Genomic DNA, 18782 nt, shown 5'->3' on the forward strand with positions numbered 1-18782 from the left:
CAGCAGTCGGGTGAAAAAAATAAAATAAAACAAAATAAAAATTATAAAAATAAAAACACAAAAAAGCCCACACGCAGAAAGGTTGATGTTTTTTTTTTCTTTTCATTTGTAAAACCAATAGAAGGCTTTCTGCAGACAAAAAGAAAATGAAATGTGTGTGTGAATTTTCATGTATGACGATGAAAGTGAGTGTATCCATTATTCAGCTCAGGTCCTGTTCATTTACTCTGGAGAAGCAGAGAGTAGCAGATGACATAGAGGGAGAGGTGTGTCTAAATGTTGATGTGGAGGTTGAGACTGTGCTGAATTGGGGCTGTGCTGTGCTGATGTGCTGCTGTGAACAGCTGAATATCTACTCCGAGCAGCTGAAATGATCAAAAAATGAGCCTTGGCTGGACAGACACATCCATATCAGGTAGGAGTTCTTTTACATCCAATGGGAAAAAAAAAGTTTGCATTTAAAGAAAAAAAACATCATTTCTATACAGTGTGTTTATATTAAATGTGTTTCACCCAGCTTTATGCTGGGAAAATGTATTTACATATATAGTTACTGTAGCAGGATTTATAAGATAAGACAGGTATGAATATTGAAGACAGTCTCAAAAACATTTACATGCTTTTCATCTTGCATGACAATTTAATTTATTTCTCCCAGCTGGGCATTGCATGTGAGGATTTAATTCAGTGTAGATAGCTTGGAAAATTGAAAGTGTATGCGATTGAAAGTGTACAGACGTTATAGGTGCGCTGTTCTCCCTTTGCAGATGTTCAAATCCTGGCTGAGACTGTGTTAGTAGGGAATCCAGCCTGGCAGGGTGAACTGTGACATTCTAATGTTTTAAAGTTAACACATCCAGGATTTTTGGAGAAAATGTAAACGTTAACCTTTACATAGATGTAAATGAATGCAAATTAACTTCACTGCTCATGTATTACATACATTTTTGTTTACCTAACTTCAAAACCATGCACTCTAATTAATTTTAAAAAATAACTGTTAAGATTTTTAGATTTTTTTTAATTACCACCATATCTAAAATAACCAGATTAAAAATGGCTGTTGACGGAACCAAATCGTGTCTATATTTATTTTGAATAATTATGTACAGTATGTATGTTTCCTTTTAATTTTTAGTTTTTTTTTTTAATTCTGTAAAGAAGAACACAGTTTAACATGCATAATAATATAGCAACAGTGAATGCATACATGTTATGGTGACATTAAATATTTTAGGCAAAATACATTTAGTTTGTGCTAAATCGTGAGCAAAAAATAACAAAATTTCCTATGCTGTACAAAGTCAGTGCTTTTCTATATGGTCAGTATTATTAGAAGAAAGTAGAGTTCAAGGAAGAGACAATATTCAAGTCTTTAATATTTTACAAGGGTTGCGAGTGCAGGCATTAACATCACCAAGTTATGGATTAGTGATTAGGTCTGTGCTAGTTGTTCTCTGTCTGTTGCGATTGCGCTGTTTGTCTTGCTCATTTTAATACAGTGGAACAGAGACTGGTTTGGCTGAGCTGTGTGCGGAGTACTGAAGGTATTGGCATGTATCTTCAATACACCATGCATTTATATTTCACAAATGCATTGAAAAATCCAGTAGAGCTTTTAATCATCGCTAAATTCATTTAACGACAGCCACGTTTAGAAAAGGCTTTTATTTTAGGGGATTAATGTTTGAATTTTCTGAAAATTATCAGCTTCAATTAATGTATGCAAATGTATATGACAGCTTGCAGAAGCAAGGTTTCCTTGCTGTTATTATTATATTGCATTTAAGGTATGCATATGTATCTACTTTAACTTCATGGACCATCAGTCTATGCTTGCTTTAAAAGAAACTGGGTCAATTATTGCTTCTGACATGTATCCCTTTCTACAAAAAGCCCAAGGTCATCAATGCTTTGCTTCTCATCGTCAAGGACATGGAATGGTGGTCTTCTTTGTTTTGGGATGACATTGAAGCAAATCGGAATTTAGTACTGAAACAGCTAACTTTAATTTGAACGTTGAGCTTTTCTTGTTGAAGAATCTCGTAGGTTTGGTGAACCAATGTTTTGAACTCATTGATATTAGGATTTTGAGGTTTTTCCATTGGTTCTTGAAAATGACTGCCAATTAGATATTCAACGTCAGACACCTTGGATGGTGTTATTTGACTTTATTAAGGTTGTGTCTTGTATTTATGTCTCAGTTGGAAGGCTATATGTTATCATCATTGAAGCTAGCATAGTACACCTGTAGCTTCATACCTGTAGATTTGTCCACCATATTGTCTTTATACCCATTCATTTGTTAATCTATATATGTTTCATACCTATACTGTAGGCATCTCCTGGTTGCAATGGTTGACTTCAGCTGTTTGCACAAATTTACAGCAATGAAAATTATGTATGCAAAAGAAAATGATACCTTTTATTGACTCATTTTTTATTTACATTATAAATAGCACCAGATAAAAAATGAAAGCCTGTGTTCCCTTTCTTGCTCTGTAAAACATAATAAAATCTTAATTAAAAAAATATAATTTATTATATTTATTTGCAAAATGTCTGCAATTTATTGTAACACACATTGCACCTGCTGCTGGTTTACTACTGCATGTTTTTTTAAAGAGTATCTTTAATGGTTTACATATATCAGTTAAAACTGTTGATTGTTCCCATTTCTAAAACAGCTGTTGAAAGAACTTGCATCTGTACATAAAACAGTTTTTTCACCCCTTTGTGCAGCATAGATAATCATTGTAGAAGGAAAAAAATAAGTAAAAATAGAGGGAAAAAGTAGTTCACGCAACAACCAAGCTTATTCCAGCATTTTTCAGGTATTGGTTATAAAATTAAAGGGTGCAATTAACTTGTAGTTATGAGAAACACCTCCATTATGCCATCTTCCTATACACATTTGCCTCAATGAATAGAATGTCTTAGGGTTCTCTATAGCTACTCACAGATTGTATTGTCATTTTTACATTTTTTATATAGTATGTATAAAATCATATAATAATCAGGCCCACAGTTTACACATTTGAAGGATTAAGTAGGAATGGATAAAGTACATATTTACCAAGTGAATTGCTATGCTTTATTTATTGACTTGTTACCATTGAATATGTACTGTATGTAGATTTTCATATTCCATGGTGATCTGGTGATTTATAAATCCCAGTACCCAGAATTTATTATTTGTTTATTTCAATCAAAATTGGCGTGTGAGTTTTGCCATGAAAAAATTCCTATTCTCCTGGAAAATATCTCATCTAACCCTTAATTTTTATCCAAAATCTGCAATTCTATTTTCAAAACTGATTGTACATACCATTAGGTTTACTATATACAGAGAGGGACACTTGCATAATCCAGATGTGCACAGCTCAACCAAGCAAAAATCTTGCTCTAGAAGGTGCACTAACAACCATAGTTGGGACTGACTGGGAATGTCAGTGTACTCAGAGATGGTTTAGTGGCTAGGAAGTTGTAGTACGGTTTGCTAGTGTTTCCTATTTGCTCATTGGAAATTAGTATATGTGTAACTTTGTCTACACTAAGGAGCTCAGGCTGTGCAACCTGGACAATGGATGTGCTTGACAAGGGGAATAGAACCTGGATCCTGGATCTGATCCTTTGAAAATTAGCAATCTCTGTCTCCTTTATATGGCTGATCTATCATTGAAGACAATAGGTAACAAGAGATTCCCTAAGCTTATTCAATTTCTATACCTACCAGAGAACTACTGCAACTGCCTCCCCCTAATTTGGATGATGTAGGCATGGTCAATGCACAGTAAAGGGTATGTTCCCTTTCTTTGTCAGTGGAAAATCACAGAGTTTTGTAACATATTAGGGCATTTGTCTGAGCTATAATGAGCACTTGTGCTTGAATAGCTAATTATTATTTGTGAATTAACCCCTGCATGGTACCATTGTCAAAAGCATTAACTGAGCTACTCAAATCATCTACAGAAGTTGGCCTTTGGCCACTTTCAACCAACTAGTGCAGGAACATCTTTTTATGTCAGATGTTCCATTGAATGTTATTGAATTGAACGTAACAAAATATAATGGAATGTATTTGATAGGCATAGACAAATGGGTGAGGAAATCCATGAATGAAAATCTCATTGAAATTCATTAATACTAATGATCTAACTCAGTGGTCGCCAAACTATGGCCCAGGGGCCAGACGTGGCCTTTGCTTGCTTTTAACCGGCCCTTGAGGCACTATATCATCCATTGATATCAACAATGGGACATAATTCCCCTCACTGACACCAATGAATGAGCACAACTCCTCACAATGACACCAATGATAGGAAACAATTCCTCCCAATGACACCAATGATGGGACGCAATTCCTCCCAATAACACGAACAGTGAGGTCCAATGACACCCATGACACAATTCCTCCCAATGACACCAACAATAGGGCCCAATTTCTCCCAATGACGCCAACAATGGGACACAATACCAAGGGTGGGGCATCATTTTTTCCCACTGACGTCAGGACCTTTCCTACTCTCAATGGCCACATTCCAGCACCCCCCACCCCCCCCCCTCAAGTCTAAAGGACAGTAAACTGGCCCTTTGTTTATAAAGTTTGGAGACCCCTGATCTAACTGATTAAGGGTAATTTTGGATTTGTCAATTATTGCCTACAAATATTATACTTTTCCAACAATGGCTTGGCTAATGCCAGCTAGAAACATTCTCAGGAATTTGGAGATATTTATGCTTTTTTGAAGTTCCAAGCCTTATATATTGGCCATCTGTAAATTTTTTCACAGTAGGGACTGTCACAACAAGTGTGAGCATGGTCTAAGCCAGTAATCTGCTTAGATAATGTAAAAATATATCAATATGTGAAAAATGAACTGAGCAGGATGATAAAAAGTTAAAAACATTTGAAGAAAATCATCCTAGATGTAGTTAAAAGGTTGGGGTAAGTGGTTGACCAGCTTTCATTCTTTAACTGAAGAGTAGTCAGCATGGAGGTCAGCCATTGGTGCTCACTCTCATTACAAGACTGAAGACAGTAATGGATGTTTAAGGGCTAAGTATTGAGGTTATTGACTTAAGATGAGTGTAAAAGCTTAAATTGGAACTTCAGCTTCTATTATTGAGCTTCTAGGCTTTCAGTAGGTAAGGGGACTTCCATACTTCCATTTACTCCTCACTGTCTTTGTCTTTTGCTCTACTACTGATGCTGCCAAATTCTCTCTACGTCAATGACTGTAATAGAATTTCTAGCTTTGTGACAGGAAGCATCACTCAGGATTTCCTGTCTGCTTTTGTTTACACACTCCCCTCCTTCCCCCAGTAGTTCTCCAGGCTCCAGGCTACATGGATGATGTAACAAAAATACTGAGGCTGCAAGTGGGTTTTAGAAGTGGCTAGTAGTTCTTATTTTGCCACCAGTACCTAGCAGTTTCTGGATGAGTGGTGTGCAGTGATGTAGGTTAAGATGTAGGAGTAAGCCTTCCTCAGATGGGGTAATCCAAAAGGAACTATAAGAAAAACAGAAATGGAAGGCATGCACACCTAGTGCATTACCAAAGATAATTTAATAATCAAAATGTTTTATATAAAAGTAGGTACTCACAAAATGCAACTGACAAAAGGCCATAAAAACAATGCATGGACATGCACAGAACACGGGGTACTGCTAACATGTTTCGGGGGCGCACCCCCTTCCTCAGAGCTAGGCCTACCTCTGAGGAAGGGGGTGCGCGCCGAAACGCGTTAGCTGTACTGCGTGTTCTGTGCATGTCCATGCATTGTTTTTATGGCCCTTTGTCAGTTGAATTTTGTGAATACCCACTTTTATATAAAACATTTTTATTATTAAATTATCTTTGGTAATGCACTGGGTGTGCACGCCTACCATTTATGTTTTTCTTGAGATTTAGGCTTATAGGGGTTAAGTGTAGAGTACATTTCTTTGTTTTAGGCCTTTTGAAATACTGGCACACCAATTTCCCTACACGTGATATTCAGCAAAGCCAAATATATGTCATCAATAAAATGACTCTAGTTTATTGGCACTGGAACTTCATGTGCTAAGGACCCATCTAAACTTTCAAACTTGCATATATCATTTAATACCAAAAACAAATGCACCAGTTATCAAAAGATGATTATCAACACATTTTGCAAGTGTAACTGAAATCTTGCCTGGTTTGTTATCTATGCAGCCAGAGTCTGTTATGTGCATGTGACATCTATCAGAGAGGTTTAGGGACAATAGGCTCATTGAATTGAACTATAATACCTGATTTTCTTTTTACTGCAATATGTTATCTCCTTCTGCCACATCATGCACCTACTTATTGATGGATTCACTGTAGTAATTGTAATTGATCTTTGTGACTGACAGCATGATGTGAAAGATGTATGACAAATAGAAAAGCTGGACTCTTGCATTATCCAAACACTTTCCAGCCCTAGAGCCCCCTTAAACATTTCTAGCTGCAGGAATCTATTGTGTTTTTAAGGCTCTAAACCTGCACCTATGAAGGTAAATAAAATCATTTGACAAGAGGTTGCAGTGCCATATATCTAAATATATCTGGCTGTACATTGTGTAGTACAACTCAGATAAAATATATGAGAATGTTCTGACTCCAGTACAGTTGTAATACTTCCTCTAAAGCATTAGGAGTTCACTTACTGCCATTACTGAATACGTACCTGAATACACTCTGTAGGTATTGCCTGTTTGACACACATTAGCTAGTGATTGATTGCACTTTAATTAGCATGGAAAGTATTGCCAGGTTTGTATAATCAGTTCCTTCTTATAATGTTTTAAGATAGAAGTTTATAAATTGGTTGGCATACTAAATCTGTCTCGATGGGTCAGAGTAGATAGTAGAAATTCTATCACCTTAAAAAGAACATGTCACTGTTATAATACCTAAATGACTTACAATTACAAACACATTTTCAGAAATTTGCTTCTGTGATTGTAACTATTTTATATTAACCAGTTGTTCCAATTACCGCAAATACAACAGGTTTCGTAAGATATATTGTTTTCTTTTTATATAGACTTGAGGGGAACAGGGTAGATGAGTTCCTTTATTGGTGTATGAATGAAACCTTAGTTTTGTTCGAGGTTTGTTTCAGGTAAAATTAAAATGAAGCCCTGAAATACATACAGGGATTATAGCCTACCTGGTTATGACTTCCCATCTTTTCATCTAGGGATGGCTATGTCTTGGGCCACACTCCGATGTTGTCAGTTTTAAAAAAAACTATATTCAGGTAAAGCACGCTGGAAGTCCACATCCAAGAACCGCTCCTCCCTGATGTGTTTCACCCTTATAGGCTTAATTGTAGAGATTGGTGATATTATTAAGAGTGGGGCCTTTGGTTTGTTACAGTGACAGCGAATGGAGTGGTGATGGTCTCCTTTGGCCAGCAAATGATACCTATAGGGTTGGAGGGGGAGGCCTGGAGCCTTGGAGTGGTGCTGCCTTTCTGGATTCTACTAACAGTAGGCATTGCTATAGTCAAAGTTGGATTTCTTTGCATTCAACATAGGCTGTGGCCAATGCAGCATAGCTGCTAGGTGCAGTACACAACCATCCATGCAACATGTTTCTGCTTGATAGAAACGCATTCTTGTATGTAATAAAAGGTTGCAGATTGCTGCCCTGTTTGGCAGAATAATCTGGTCCGCATTTTTCCTGTTGCTGCACAGTTTGTGCATTTTTGATAGTGAAAATCTGCACTGTATACTTAGAGTAATTCATTTTGGGTCTGTTTACGTGCATCCAAAATACTAGCAAAAAAAGGATCACTGCTCTTCTAGTTGTAAGGTCTAGGTTTACTTAAAGAGACTGGACAAATCTTTAATGCTAGACTTGGCATTCCTTGTGTTTCTAATACATCTTATCCTGTTAGTATGTGATACTACAGTTAGCCAGTCAACTGGGGTAGGAGAGGTACAGCACAAGATAGTTGGTCTAAGTGGATAGTAAGTTCATGGCTATAGTGAGCTAGTGTGCTTCACCCTGTTTTGTTGGTGTTCTGGGAAAAAATGTCTTGGAACATACCCATTTTATGCTCCTTGCATCCTTTTACATAGAGTATTGTATTATTGTATTAAAGTTTCACCACTAAATTAAATGGATTTATTTTATCACAGGCATCAGCCAGAGTCAGACCTACACTGTTAGTTTGAAATTAACTTATTACACTAACAAAGAGAGGAAGTTGTACATAACAGACTCAGGAAGCAGACCTACCCATCCGCCATGTGAGAAGCTCTCTATAATCTGACTTCAATGAGTTACTGAGAATGTAGATTAAGGTAAATTGAGTGTACTTTTTGATTTAAGTATAGCTAAACATTTGCAGCATAGAATTGTCATTTCACTTGTCACCTGTAATTGCTCCCTAACTTTCAATCAAAGGGCTAAAAACAACCTGCCAATAATTAGTTCTAATGGCAGGGTAAGAAGATTAAGGATAGTGTTCCCAGTTTTCCAGAGACAGAGATGTTCTTCACTGTATTAACATATTTTACAATTTAAATGTAGCCTTTCATGAAAAAATATGGAGGCCTAATGCAGCCTTGCTCTTGAAAATGCTAGGTGCGTAGCTTCATACCTTTATAGGTACCTTTCTAGTCCTCTTGAGACATTGAGTTGTTCAAAATAGTGCTTGGGTCAAGTAACAATAGTGCAGACTGCTTTGGGGTCGGGGGGCCTGAGATAGAAATTTGTGGGGCTCAGTAGCTAAGGAACACAAAACTGTTAAGTTTCCAGTAAAGAAGACATGAAGGCAAACCTCAGGGCGATTGCTAATCATAGATCTTTGTGCTCTAAGAAGCATTTGCTTATCTGTCCTTGTAGTGTAGATTTATTGCCCTTTTAACTTCTTCTTCAGACTGAAATTAACCCTGTTTGTTTAATACATTCAAAAATACTAGAGTTCCTCATGAGCTAAAACTCTGTAGGACCTTTGATAACATTAAGGTTATTGTTACTATTATTATTATTCATATTACTACTACAATTATAACTTTTATCAACAACATCGTTCCTTTCTAGTGTACTAAGTTGACTATGCTAACAGCTATTGTTGCCTGACCTTTATGTAGGCATACTTTATGTAGCACTTACATTTATTATTATTAAACAGGATTTATTTAGCGCCAACAGTTTGCGCAGCACTTTACAACATGCGGGCAGACAGTACAGTTACAATACAGGAGGAATCAGAGGGCCCTGCTTGTTCAAGCTTACAATCTAGGATGTGCAGCACTGAGAACAACCCTGAAAGCTATACCTTTGAAATCTGTCAAATCATTTAGACTTTTAACTTATGTTCTGTATGGCATTGTCAGGCTAGTAAGGGGGCCTGCTTAGCCTACTATGTTTATGATTAAGGGTGGAAAAGCATGCAACTGGCATACTGCTACCTCTTTCTTATCAGGGGGTACAATAGTACACTGACATATAGACCACAGTCTAAAAAAAAATATGTTCTGCTATATAAGTGATTCATTTATAATATGAATGTCATATTGTGCTGCTAATTTAAAGGCTTTCAACATCTGGCCCATGGGACTATATAATCAAACAAGCCATAATTATGCAGCAGTTACATTTTTACTAGAATCCTTTGTACAATGCAAGTATGCAGGCACATACATTCTTGCAGAACATTTCTAGATCAGACAGTGTTCTCTCATTGGAGTTGTGTGCAATTATTATATACATTAACCACTTATATCAATTATACATTATAACTTTTCTTCCCTGATCCCCCACCCCCACATCCCATTTCCTTTTATGGATTTCTCTCTTTTGTTAGTGGTGCTCAACACTCTCTTGGCTAGACCATCTCAAGCAGAATTGCCACCTAACCACTCATAGTACTTAGAGCAGTGACAGTACACCTTTTGACCAAATGATGGCAATAAAGTGTCAAGCAAGCTTTAGTCAGCTATATTTCTGTTTTACAATAAATGCATATTCGGAACATTTCTACAGTTTTTAGATGAAATAAACACAAAGATAGAATGAATAAAATAAGCAGAGTAAGAGTTGTACATGCAAGAGCTTAGCACGGCTTTAGTGAATTAGAAGGTTACTTCTAGAGAAGACTAGGTGAAAACCTTCAATGCTGAAACTGGTAAAAATGTACTGCCTAGCCCTTAGGCACACTGAGCGTTTAGCCCCTATGCCTCAGATATTTTGTAGATAAAATGAGAAGGAAAATGGGACGTTGTGGGTACAAATAAATTGTCAAAATGTCAAATATAATGTCTAAAAATTATTTTATTTTCTATTTTGAGGAGCAAAATAAAAAATGTAAATATAACAAATGGCTGGTACAGTTAGCCACAATTTCATTGAAACAGCAATATAAGGTGGACTGCAAGATGTTTTGCCTATAGGTTGGGCTTCTTCGGGGGATGCTGTCCAGTTTGTGGGTACAAGCCTTCTATTAAAAAGCACAAGCATATATACATATCAATACATTTTTTAAAACTAATATAGTATATAATATATAAACATTTTCATTTTCATAATTATACATGTGTGTCTTCACTGCCAAGACACCACTGCTTACCTATATCTCCTAGGAATATCGATCCAAGAACTGCCAAGATAACTAGGTATCTAACTGCATCAAAGGAACCGTGCATTACAGGCGGCATACAAGGAACAACTAAAGGGATAGAAAAATGTATCAGATGCGCTTAGATATTAGAAGGTAATATGGAATATCCTTCCCAGTATAAAAATGCAATAGGCTATAATATATAGTCCACTTACAGGAACAGGTTCTGCAGCAGAGTTAATACTGAGGGCCACACACTTTCAACACTCTAAGGTGCTTCTTTCTCTCTAAAGCCCCATACACACTATCAGATTGTCTGCTGATTTTTTCCTTCAGATTTACCAAAACCATGTAGTACAAGGGCCTATAGTGGAGCTATTTTCCAAGATAGCTGGTTAGAAAGTTCCCTGATTAGTAGATAGTGGCGTGCTTGTGCCTCTCCGTTCCCACAGCATCTGATTGCTGCACACAGTGTCCTTAAATGCCATCCATTCGGTCCGAGAACCGGATGCGGATGTGAGAACCATGCTGCATATGCGCAAGCTGCGTCATTCCGCACGTCTCATCCATCCCCGCCACGATTCCAATTGCAAAAGCTTTTGGTCATTGCTACCTCCTCTAACGTCAGGGGGGAATGTGCTTGAGAGCCATAAATTTGATTATATTTAGACTAAAGCCATAGAATAACCCCACATGGAGACTTATCGGCGTTTCCATTTTCCATTTCTTTATAAGAGATATATGATCATTAATTCTCTTATGAAGTTCATATCTATTGGGTTGAAGTTCCTCCACCCCAAACTTGCTTATCCATGTCATTATGCACCTTGCATTTTTGGGGGGGCAGGGAGCGGGGTAATTGTGCTAGTAAGGATAATTAGGGAGTATTTGTGCTAGGTAAGGGCATTTTATGTGGGGGGGGGTTCTTGTGCTAGGAGGGGGAATTGGGGGGGGGGATTTGTGCTGTGAGGGAGAATTTGGAGTGGGGGGAGAGGATGTGTACTCAGAGGGGAAATTTGAGGAGTAGAAGATTTGTGCTGGAGGGGTGATTTTTTTTGGGTGGGGAGAGTTTGCTTGCATTGAGGGGGTTGTGGGATGAGGGACAAAGATTTATGCTGGGAGGGGGGCTTTCAGCAGGGGGAGATTTGTTATGGGAAGAAGGGGAATTTATGCTTAGGGGGTAAGCATACAGATTTGTGTTCAATTTTTGGGGGGGAATCTTTGCTGACACATAAAGCTCATACATCTTGGGGGATGTAGTTTGGCATGTTCGCCCTGGGGTCTAGATGACATTGTCCCAGCACTGGCTGGAATGGTTTATAGAAAACTTATATTAAAGTAAATTAAGTGATTGTACATTAATACAGGTAGCTGCTCTTGAAGACTTTGAAGAAATGGACTTGCAACAGTCAGATTTTTAGGAAAATATAGGTTTTAAGGTTAAGAATTCAACTGGCAATAGCTGATGCTTGAAAATATAAGCAATATCTCAAAGAACCTCCTTGGATATGCGGGGATGATTGAAGGAAAAAAAATCAATATCCAATAAATAAGAGAGAATAGCACATTATCTGCCCATTAAAACTCAGGGTGAAAATGTCGAAGGTTGCCTTAGAAGCCATATACTGCTGTCTCTTTAGTAAATCAATCCTATCACATTCTACCTTTAGCCTCCACTGATTTTCTGACAATCCATAGATAAAGCTCTCCTCACTCCATTTAATCAACGACCTCTGCTGTTCTGTATGCCAAACCAGCTACTATATGAGCTTCCAGGTTGTTATACAGGGAACAAATTGTGAGAAGAATGCACATTTGCTGAAATAAATGTTTGTCTATTTATACTGCTAAATGAAGATATAATAGATACCGTATAAAGTAAGATTTTTCAAGTAACCTTGCACTGTCATTGGTGTCTCTAAAAATGCTACAGTAGTTGGCTGCCTGTCATGGTGATCCAATGGATTCCTTACTTTCTAAAGAGCTGACCAAGAACAAATTTAGAGACTCAAAAAGTATTGATGTCAGAGACAACTAGAAATCAACTGTTCAGCTAGAAATCGGCGGGACTTTAATGGCAACTCGTATATTGTATTTTTTAATGGGTAAGAGTTTTTCTTTGATAAAGTTGGAAAAGTATAATTGGTCTATATCTGAACAGAAAAATGTAAAGAGTAGAGTGTTAGACTCTCAAAAGCCCATGTATCCTGGTATTCTTCAAACTCATAATTATATGAATCGACCATGGTTCTTTTTATTTTTTTGTCACTTACAAGCGGTGACTCTATAGAATAAAATGGTGGCAGTTGCAATTTTATATGTCACACGATATTAGTGCAACTGTTTATTAAACCCATATTTCAGTTCACTGAAATTAGTTTTAATGCACACAAAAACACAATATCATACCCATTTTTTTGTAAAATGTTAGATACCAAACATGTCAAGCCATAAAATTGTGTGCTTTCATAAAACAGCAAAAAAAAAACAGTACCCAAATGTGTCTAATAATGAGTCTTTAACCACTTCCTGCCCGCCACCTGTCAAATGATGGCTGGGCAGTGCGTCTCTCGTTCTAGGTGGACGTCATATGACAGCCCTCCAAAACGACCATTCTTGCGCACATGGTGCCGCACCACTACACCAATCTCTGACAGAGGCTTTTTACCACGTGATCAGCAGTGTCCAATCACGGCTGATCATAATGTAAACAGGAAGAGCCATTGTCTGGCTTTTCCTCACTCGCGTCTGACAGACGCGAGTAGAGGAGAGCCAATCGGCTGCTCTCCTGACAGGGGGGTCTGTGCTGATAATGCAATTACACATTATCACAATTTTTTATTTACATACTGTCATCAGTCAGTGTCCTTTATCACTGACTGTGAGAAAAAAATGGTGAAAAAATATTACATTTCTTCCAAAACATTCTGAGAAATTACAATTTCAAAAAAATCTTCATGCCTCCTACTAAATATTAGACATGTGCAGACTGAAATATTTTGTTTCGAAATTTGGGTTCCTTCTGAAAAATAAATTCATTTAGTTACTCCCGATATTCGTTTTTATTTATTTTGTTTTTCGTAAAAAAATTGCATTCGTCCGAAAATCCAAATGAATTACGGTCAAATCTGTCATTGAAGGCTTATGGTGTCTGTCGAATGTTTAAAGAAGATTCAGCGGAGCAGCGAAACTCACTGTATGATGCTTCAATCATACATTCCCGGTCGAATATTTAGACTACAAGCTATAGTAGGATTCTAATGTTGAACGTCTTCTGAGGTTTTTTTTAAGGTTATTTGCATTGCACACAGGTCATGTTAGCATTAGCATCAAGAAAAAAAAAATTAAGAAAAAAAATTTGTGGGGGTCCCCTGAAATTCCATACCAGGCCCTTCGGGTCTGGTATGGATATTAAGAGGAACCCCCTGCCAACAAAAAAAATGGCATGGGGGTCCCCCTCAAAATCCATACCAGACCCTTCAGGTCTGGCATGGATTTTAAGGGGAACCCCGTGCCAAAAAAAATAATGGTGTGGGAGTCCCCCTTAAAATCCATACCAGACCCTTATCCAAGCACCCAACCTGGCAGGCCGCAGGAAAAGAACCCCCGAACCCCCCAAAGCACCTTCTCCCCATGTTGATGAGGACAAGGGCCTCATCCCCACAACCCTGGCCGGTGGTTGTGGGGGTCTGCGGGCGGTGGGCTTATCGGAATCTGGAAGACCCCCCCAAGATCCCGGCCTCCCCCCGTGTGAAATGGCAAGGGCCTACCATTTCACCAAAAAAGTAACAAAAGTGTTAAAAATTACAGGAGACAGTCTTTGACTTTATTAAAGTCTTCTTTCATCTTCTTTCTTCTGGTCTTCTTCCTTCTTCTTTTCTTCATCCTTTGGTTTCTTCATCTTCTTCCTCCATTTTCTTTCTCCTCCGATCCGCTTCTTCTTGCTCCGATGTTCTCGTCCAGCATCTTCCTCCATGGCGTCTCTTCTTTGTTCTCGGGCTGCTACACACAATGGGAGGCTCCCACTGTGTGACGCTTCTCTTCTTCTGACAGTTCTTATATAACAGAGGGCGGGGTCACCCGGTGACTCCACCCCCTCTGACGCATGGTTCCATGGTTATATAAGAACTGTCAGAAGAAGAGAAGCGTCACACAGCGGGAGCCTCCCATTGCGTGGAGCGGCCTGAGAACGAAGAAGAGACGCCGTGGAGGAAGATGCCGGACGAGAACACCGGTGCAAGAAGAAGCGGATTGGAGGAAGAAGAGGATCGGAGGAAGAAGAAGATGGAGGAAGAAACCAAAGGATGAAGAAAAGAAGGAAGAAGACCAGAAGAAAGAAGATGAAAGAAGACTTTAATAAAGGACTTATCAAAGACCGTCTCCTGTAATTTTCAACACTTTTTTGTCACTTGTTTGGTGAAATGGTAGGGGTACTTTTGTACCCCCTTACCATTTCACACAGGGGGAGGCTGGGATCTGGGGGCCCCCTTGTTAAAGGGGGCTTCCAGATTCCGATAAGCCCCCCCGCAGACCCCCAGAACAACTGGCCAGGGTTATGGGGATGAGCATCCTCCCAATGTTGAGGGCATGTGGCCTGGTACGGTTCAGGAGGGGGGCACTCTCTCACCTCCCCTCTTTTCCTGCGGCCTGCCAGGTTGCGTGCTCAGATAAGGGTCTGGTATGGATTTTGAGGGGGACCCCCACGCCATTTTTTTGTGCGGGGTTCCCCTTAAATCCATGCCAGACCTGAAGGGCCTGGTATGGTTTTTGAGGGGAACCCCCCGCCATTTTGTTTTTAGCATGGAGTTCCCCTTAATATCCATACCAGACCTGAAGGGCCTGGTATGCTTTTGAAGGGGAACCCATGCTGTTTTTTTTTTTACATTAAAGTCGTGTTGTAAGTCGCGCTGTGATTCACACTCAAGTCGTGTCCAAGTTGCCTCCCAAAGTCGCGCTGGAAGTCGTGTTGCCCCTGTGTGAATGGACTGTTATGATACAAGTTTAATAGACACAGATTGTTATTGTTAGAGTAACGTCAAATCTCCTAGATTCCTGTAATGTATGACGTCATTTGGCCTAGCAAGAAACCAGGAAGCAACTGAAGAAATGTAAAATAAAAAGTTTAAAACAAGTCAATTTATTATACCTTCCTATATATTTACTAAGGCTTGTAGCCTAAAGCCGTGTACACACGGGCGGACTGTATGGCCAACTTAGTCCGTCAGACAATCCGACGGACAGTCCGTCCTACTTTCAAATGAACGGACTTGACCACACACGATGAACAAACAGTCCGTCGAAAGCTTGCGCGATGACGTGTACAGCACGTACGACGGGACTAGAAATAGGACGTCCAATACACAGCAATGCAACCTTTCGCCGTGTAAATCCTTTCTGAGCATGCACCATACTTAGTCCGTCGAACTAGCCTACTCACGAGCGGACTGTCCGCTGAAACCAAAGTTGGACGGACAATATTACGGAAATTCCGAAATACTTAGTCCGCCAGACTGCACGCTGAAAAAGTCAGCTGAAGCCCACACACGAGCGGACTGTCCGCTGAAATGTGTTTCGACGGACTAAGTTGGCCAGACAGTCCGCCCGTGTGTACGCGGCTTAAGGATTAACCACTTGACCTCCGGAAGATTTACCCCTCTTCATGACCAGGCCATTTTTTGCAATACAGCACTGTGGGGGTTATTTACGAAAGACAAATCCACTTTGCATTACAAGTGCATTGCAAGTGCACTTGAAAGTGCAGTCGCTGTAAATCTGAGGGGTAGATCTGAAATGAGGGGAAGCTCTGCTGATTTTATCATCCAATGACGTGCAAGCTAAAATGCTGTTTTTTATTTTCCTTGCTTGTCCCCCTTGGATCTAAATCGACTACACTTCCAAGTGCACTTGCAATGCAAAGCAGATTTGCCTTTCGTAAATAACCCCCTGTGTTAGTTTAACTGACAATTATGCGGTCATTAAAGTCAGTACCCAAATAAAATGTATGTCATGCTTTTCCCACAAATAGAGCTTTATTTTGGTGGTATTTGATCAACACTTAATTTTTAATTTTTTACGCTATAAACAAAAAAATAAGGACAATGTTTGAAAAAAAAAACATTATTTTTGTTAAAAAAATATTAATAAGGGTATATTGATTGGTTTGTGCAAAAGTTATATGATGTATATATACTGGAATTTTTATTTATTACATTTTTTTTATACTAGTAATGGCGGCGATCAGTGACTTATATTGTGGCGGACATTCTGACACTAACTAACACTTTTGACACTTTGTGGGAACCAGTGACACTAATACATTGATGATTGCTAAAAAATGTGTCCTGTCACTGTACTAATGACACTAGCTAGGAAGGGGTTAATCATCCAGGGCGATATAAAGATTAAATGTGTGTCTAGCTAGTGTTTTTGTGTACTGTGTTTGGTATGTTTAATAAGGGGAGTGATGGATTTTATTCCCTGCTTTGCAGGGAAAGAAATCCATCATTTTCCCCCTGTCAGAATGGAGCTCTGTCTTGTTTACATAGGCAGAACTTCCTCCTGTGTCTCTTCCACATGATCGGCGGGTGCCAGCGGACATCCATTGGCCGGCACCCATTGATTGGCTTCTGCTGTGACAAATCACAAGAAAAGTGGTGCGCTGGTGGCACACTTGTGCCTCCTACCCTGAAGTGTAAAATCACGTATATATACGTGATTCTGCACAGCGTGGCTGCCCTGTAGCAGTAAATCTGCTATGGGGTGTTCAGCAAGTGGTTAAAGTGGTTGTAAACCCTTACAGACCACTTTGACCTACAGGTAAGCCTAGATTAAGGCTTACCTGTAGTTCCAAAAATTTCTCCTAAACCTACATGGTTTAGGAGATATTTGCAAAAAGACAGGCACTGCTGTCTACAGCGCATGCGCCATAGACATCGGCGTGCAGGCTCACTGAGCATGCTGCTGCTAATGGCGATATGCCATTAGTGGTGGCTCCCATGCACATGAGTGACGTCATCGCGGCTCTGGCCAATCACAGCACCGGAGCCACAATACCCGGAAAAAAATGGACACTCTGTGGAAGAGGAGACAGCGGTGACATCGCTGGCTCCTGTGTCAGGTAAGTGACACATAATGGGCCAATGGACGCCGAATGCAAGACTCAGCCCTGCCCCCAAGGGCTGCGTCATTGGATTTAATTGACAGTAGGGGGAGCCAATGGCCGCGCTGCTATCACTCTATCCAATCAACAGCCAAGAACCCCAGACAGAGAGACGGTGCGTCCCTGTGGGACAAGTTTGAGGGGTCAGGTAAGTAAAATGGGGTGGGCTGGGGTCCGGTCACTGACAGGTGTTTTTTCACTTTAATGCATAGGATGCATTAAGGTGAAAAAACACTTACCTTTACAACCCCTTTAACTTTATTGCTATCACATGTGAATAAACACATCCCTTGTGATATCATGAGCTGTGACAGGTACTCTTTACTGAGAGATCTGGGGTCTGTTAGACTCCAGATCTCTTCTCTTCCCTGAAAAGCACACTTTACAAGCTGGTAACCACTTGAAAAGAACAAACCAAGAATTTTGTCACTTCCAGTTTTGATTTGTTGGGTACAAGCTGTTACCTGGAGGTAAAGCATACGATCAAACCAATTTTACTTTGAACAGATGCTTTTGAGGTCAGAAGAGAGATGTGGGGTCTTATAGACCCTAGATTTCTCAGCAAGAAGTGCATGTCACTGCTCATGCTATCACAAGGGATGTTGATTCAAAAAAAAAGTTTACAAAAAACAGTGTTACAAATTATTTTTCATTCATCACAGAAAAGCCTGGGAATGGCAGCGGGAGAGGGGGTTTTCTTCCGTGTCCTGTAAAATTAATTAAGCAGCTATAGAGCTGCTTGGATCACTTTTACAGGAAAGCCCATTGCTGGCTCCTTACTAGTCATGATCCTGTTATTACTGCTTGTTCATGGGGACATAAAGGTATGTCCTAAGGACAGGAAGCTGTTACCCTACCAGATAGTGTCCTGGCTGGGATTCAAACCAATGACCCCAGTGTTGCAAGGTAGAAGTGCTAACCTCTAAATCAATGTCCTTAAATTTAGCTTTTTCCAAGGGTCTCCTCTGCAAATGTGCCATTTTAGTCTCAGTGAAGTTAAACTTTAGGAGTAAAACTTCCAACACGCGGTATGATTGTT

General features: G+C 39.4%; 1 protein-coding gene across 3 annotated transcripts in view; it reads left to right on the plus strand.

Annotated features, from left to right (window-relative positions):
* The first annotated feature begins 238 nt into the window (after positions 1–238).
* SLC6A1 (solute carrier family 6 member 1) overlaps positions 239–18782 on the plus strand; it is a 280638-nt gene continuing 262094 nt past the window's right edge. For 2 of the 3 annotated variants that reach the window (XM_077452110.1, XM_077452109.1), the window contains exon 1: positions 239–415. The gene's annotated coding sequence lies outside the window, so the exon portion shown is untranslated. Of the gene's footprint in view, positions 416–1526; positions 1548–18782 lie in introns of those variants that run through there. The other variant, XM_077452111.1, reaches the window with a different exon arrangement.

This window comes from Lithobates pipiens, unplaced genomic scaffold (genome assembly GCF_037356315.1).
Source record: "Lithobates pipiens isolate NorthernLeopardFrog02 unplaced genomic scaffold, aLitPip1_a1.2 Scaffold_23, whole genome shotgun sequence".
In the NCBI taxonomy this organism is placed as follows: Eukaryota; Metazoa; Chordata; class Amphibia; order Anura; family Ranidae; genus Lithobates; species Lithobates pipiens.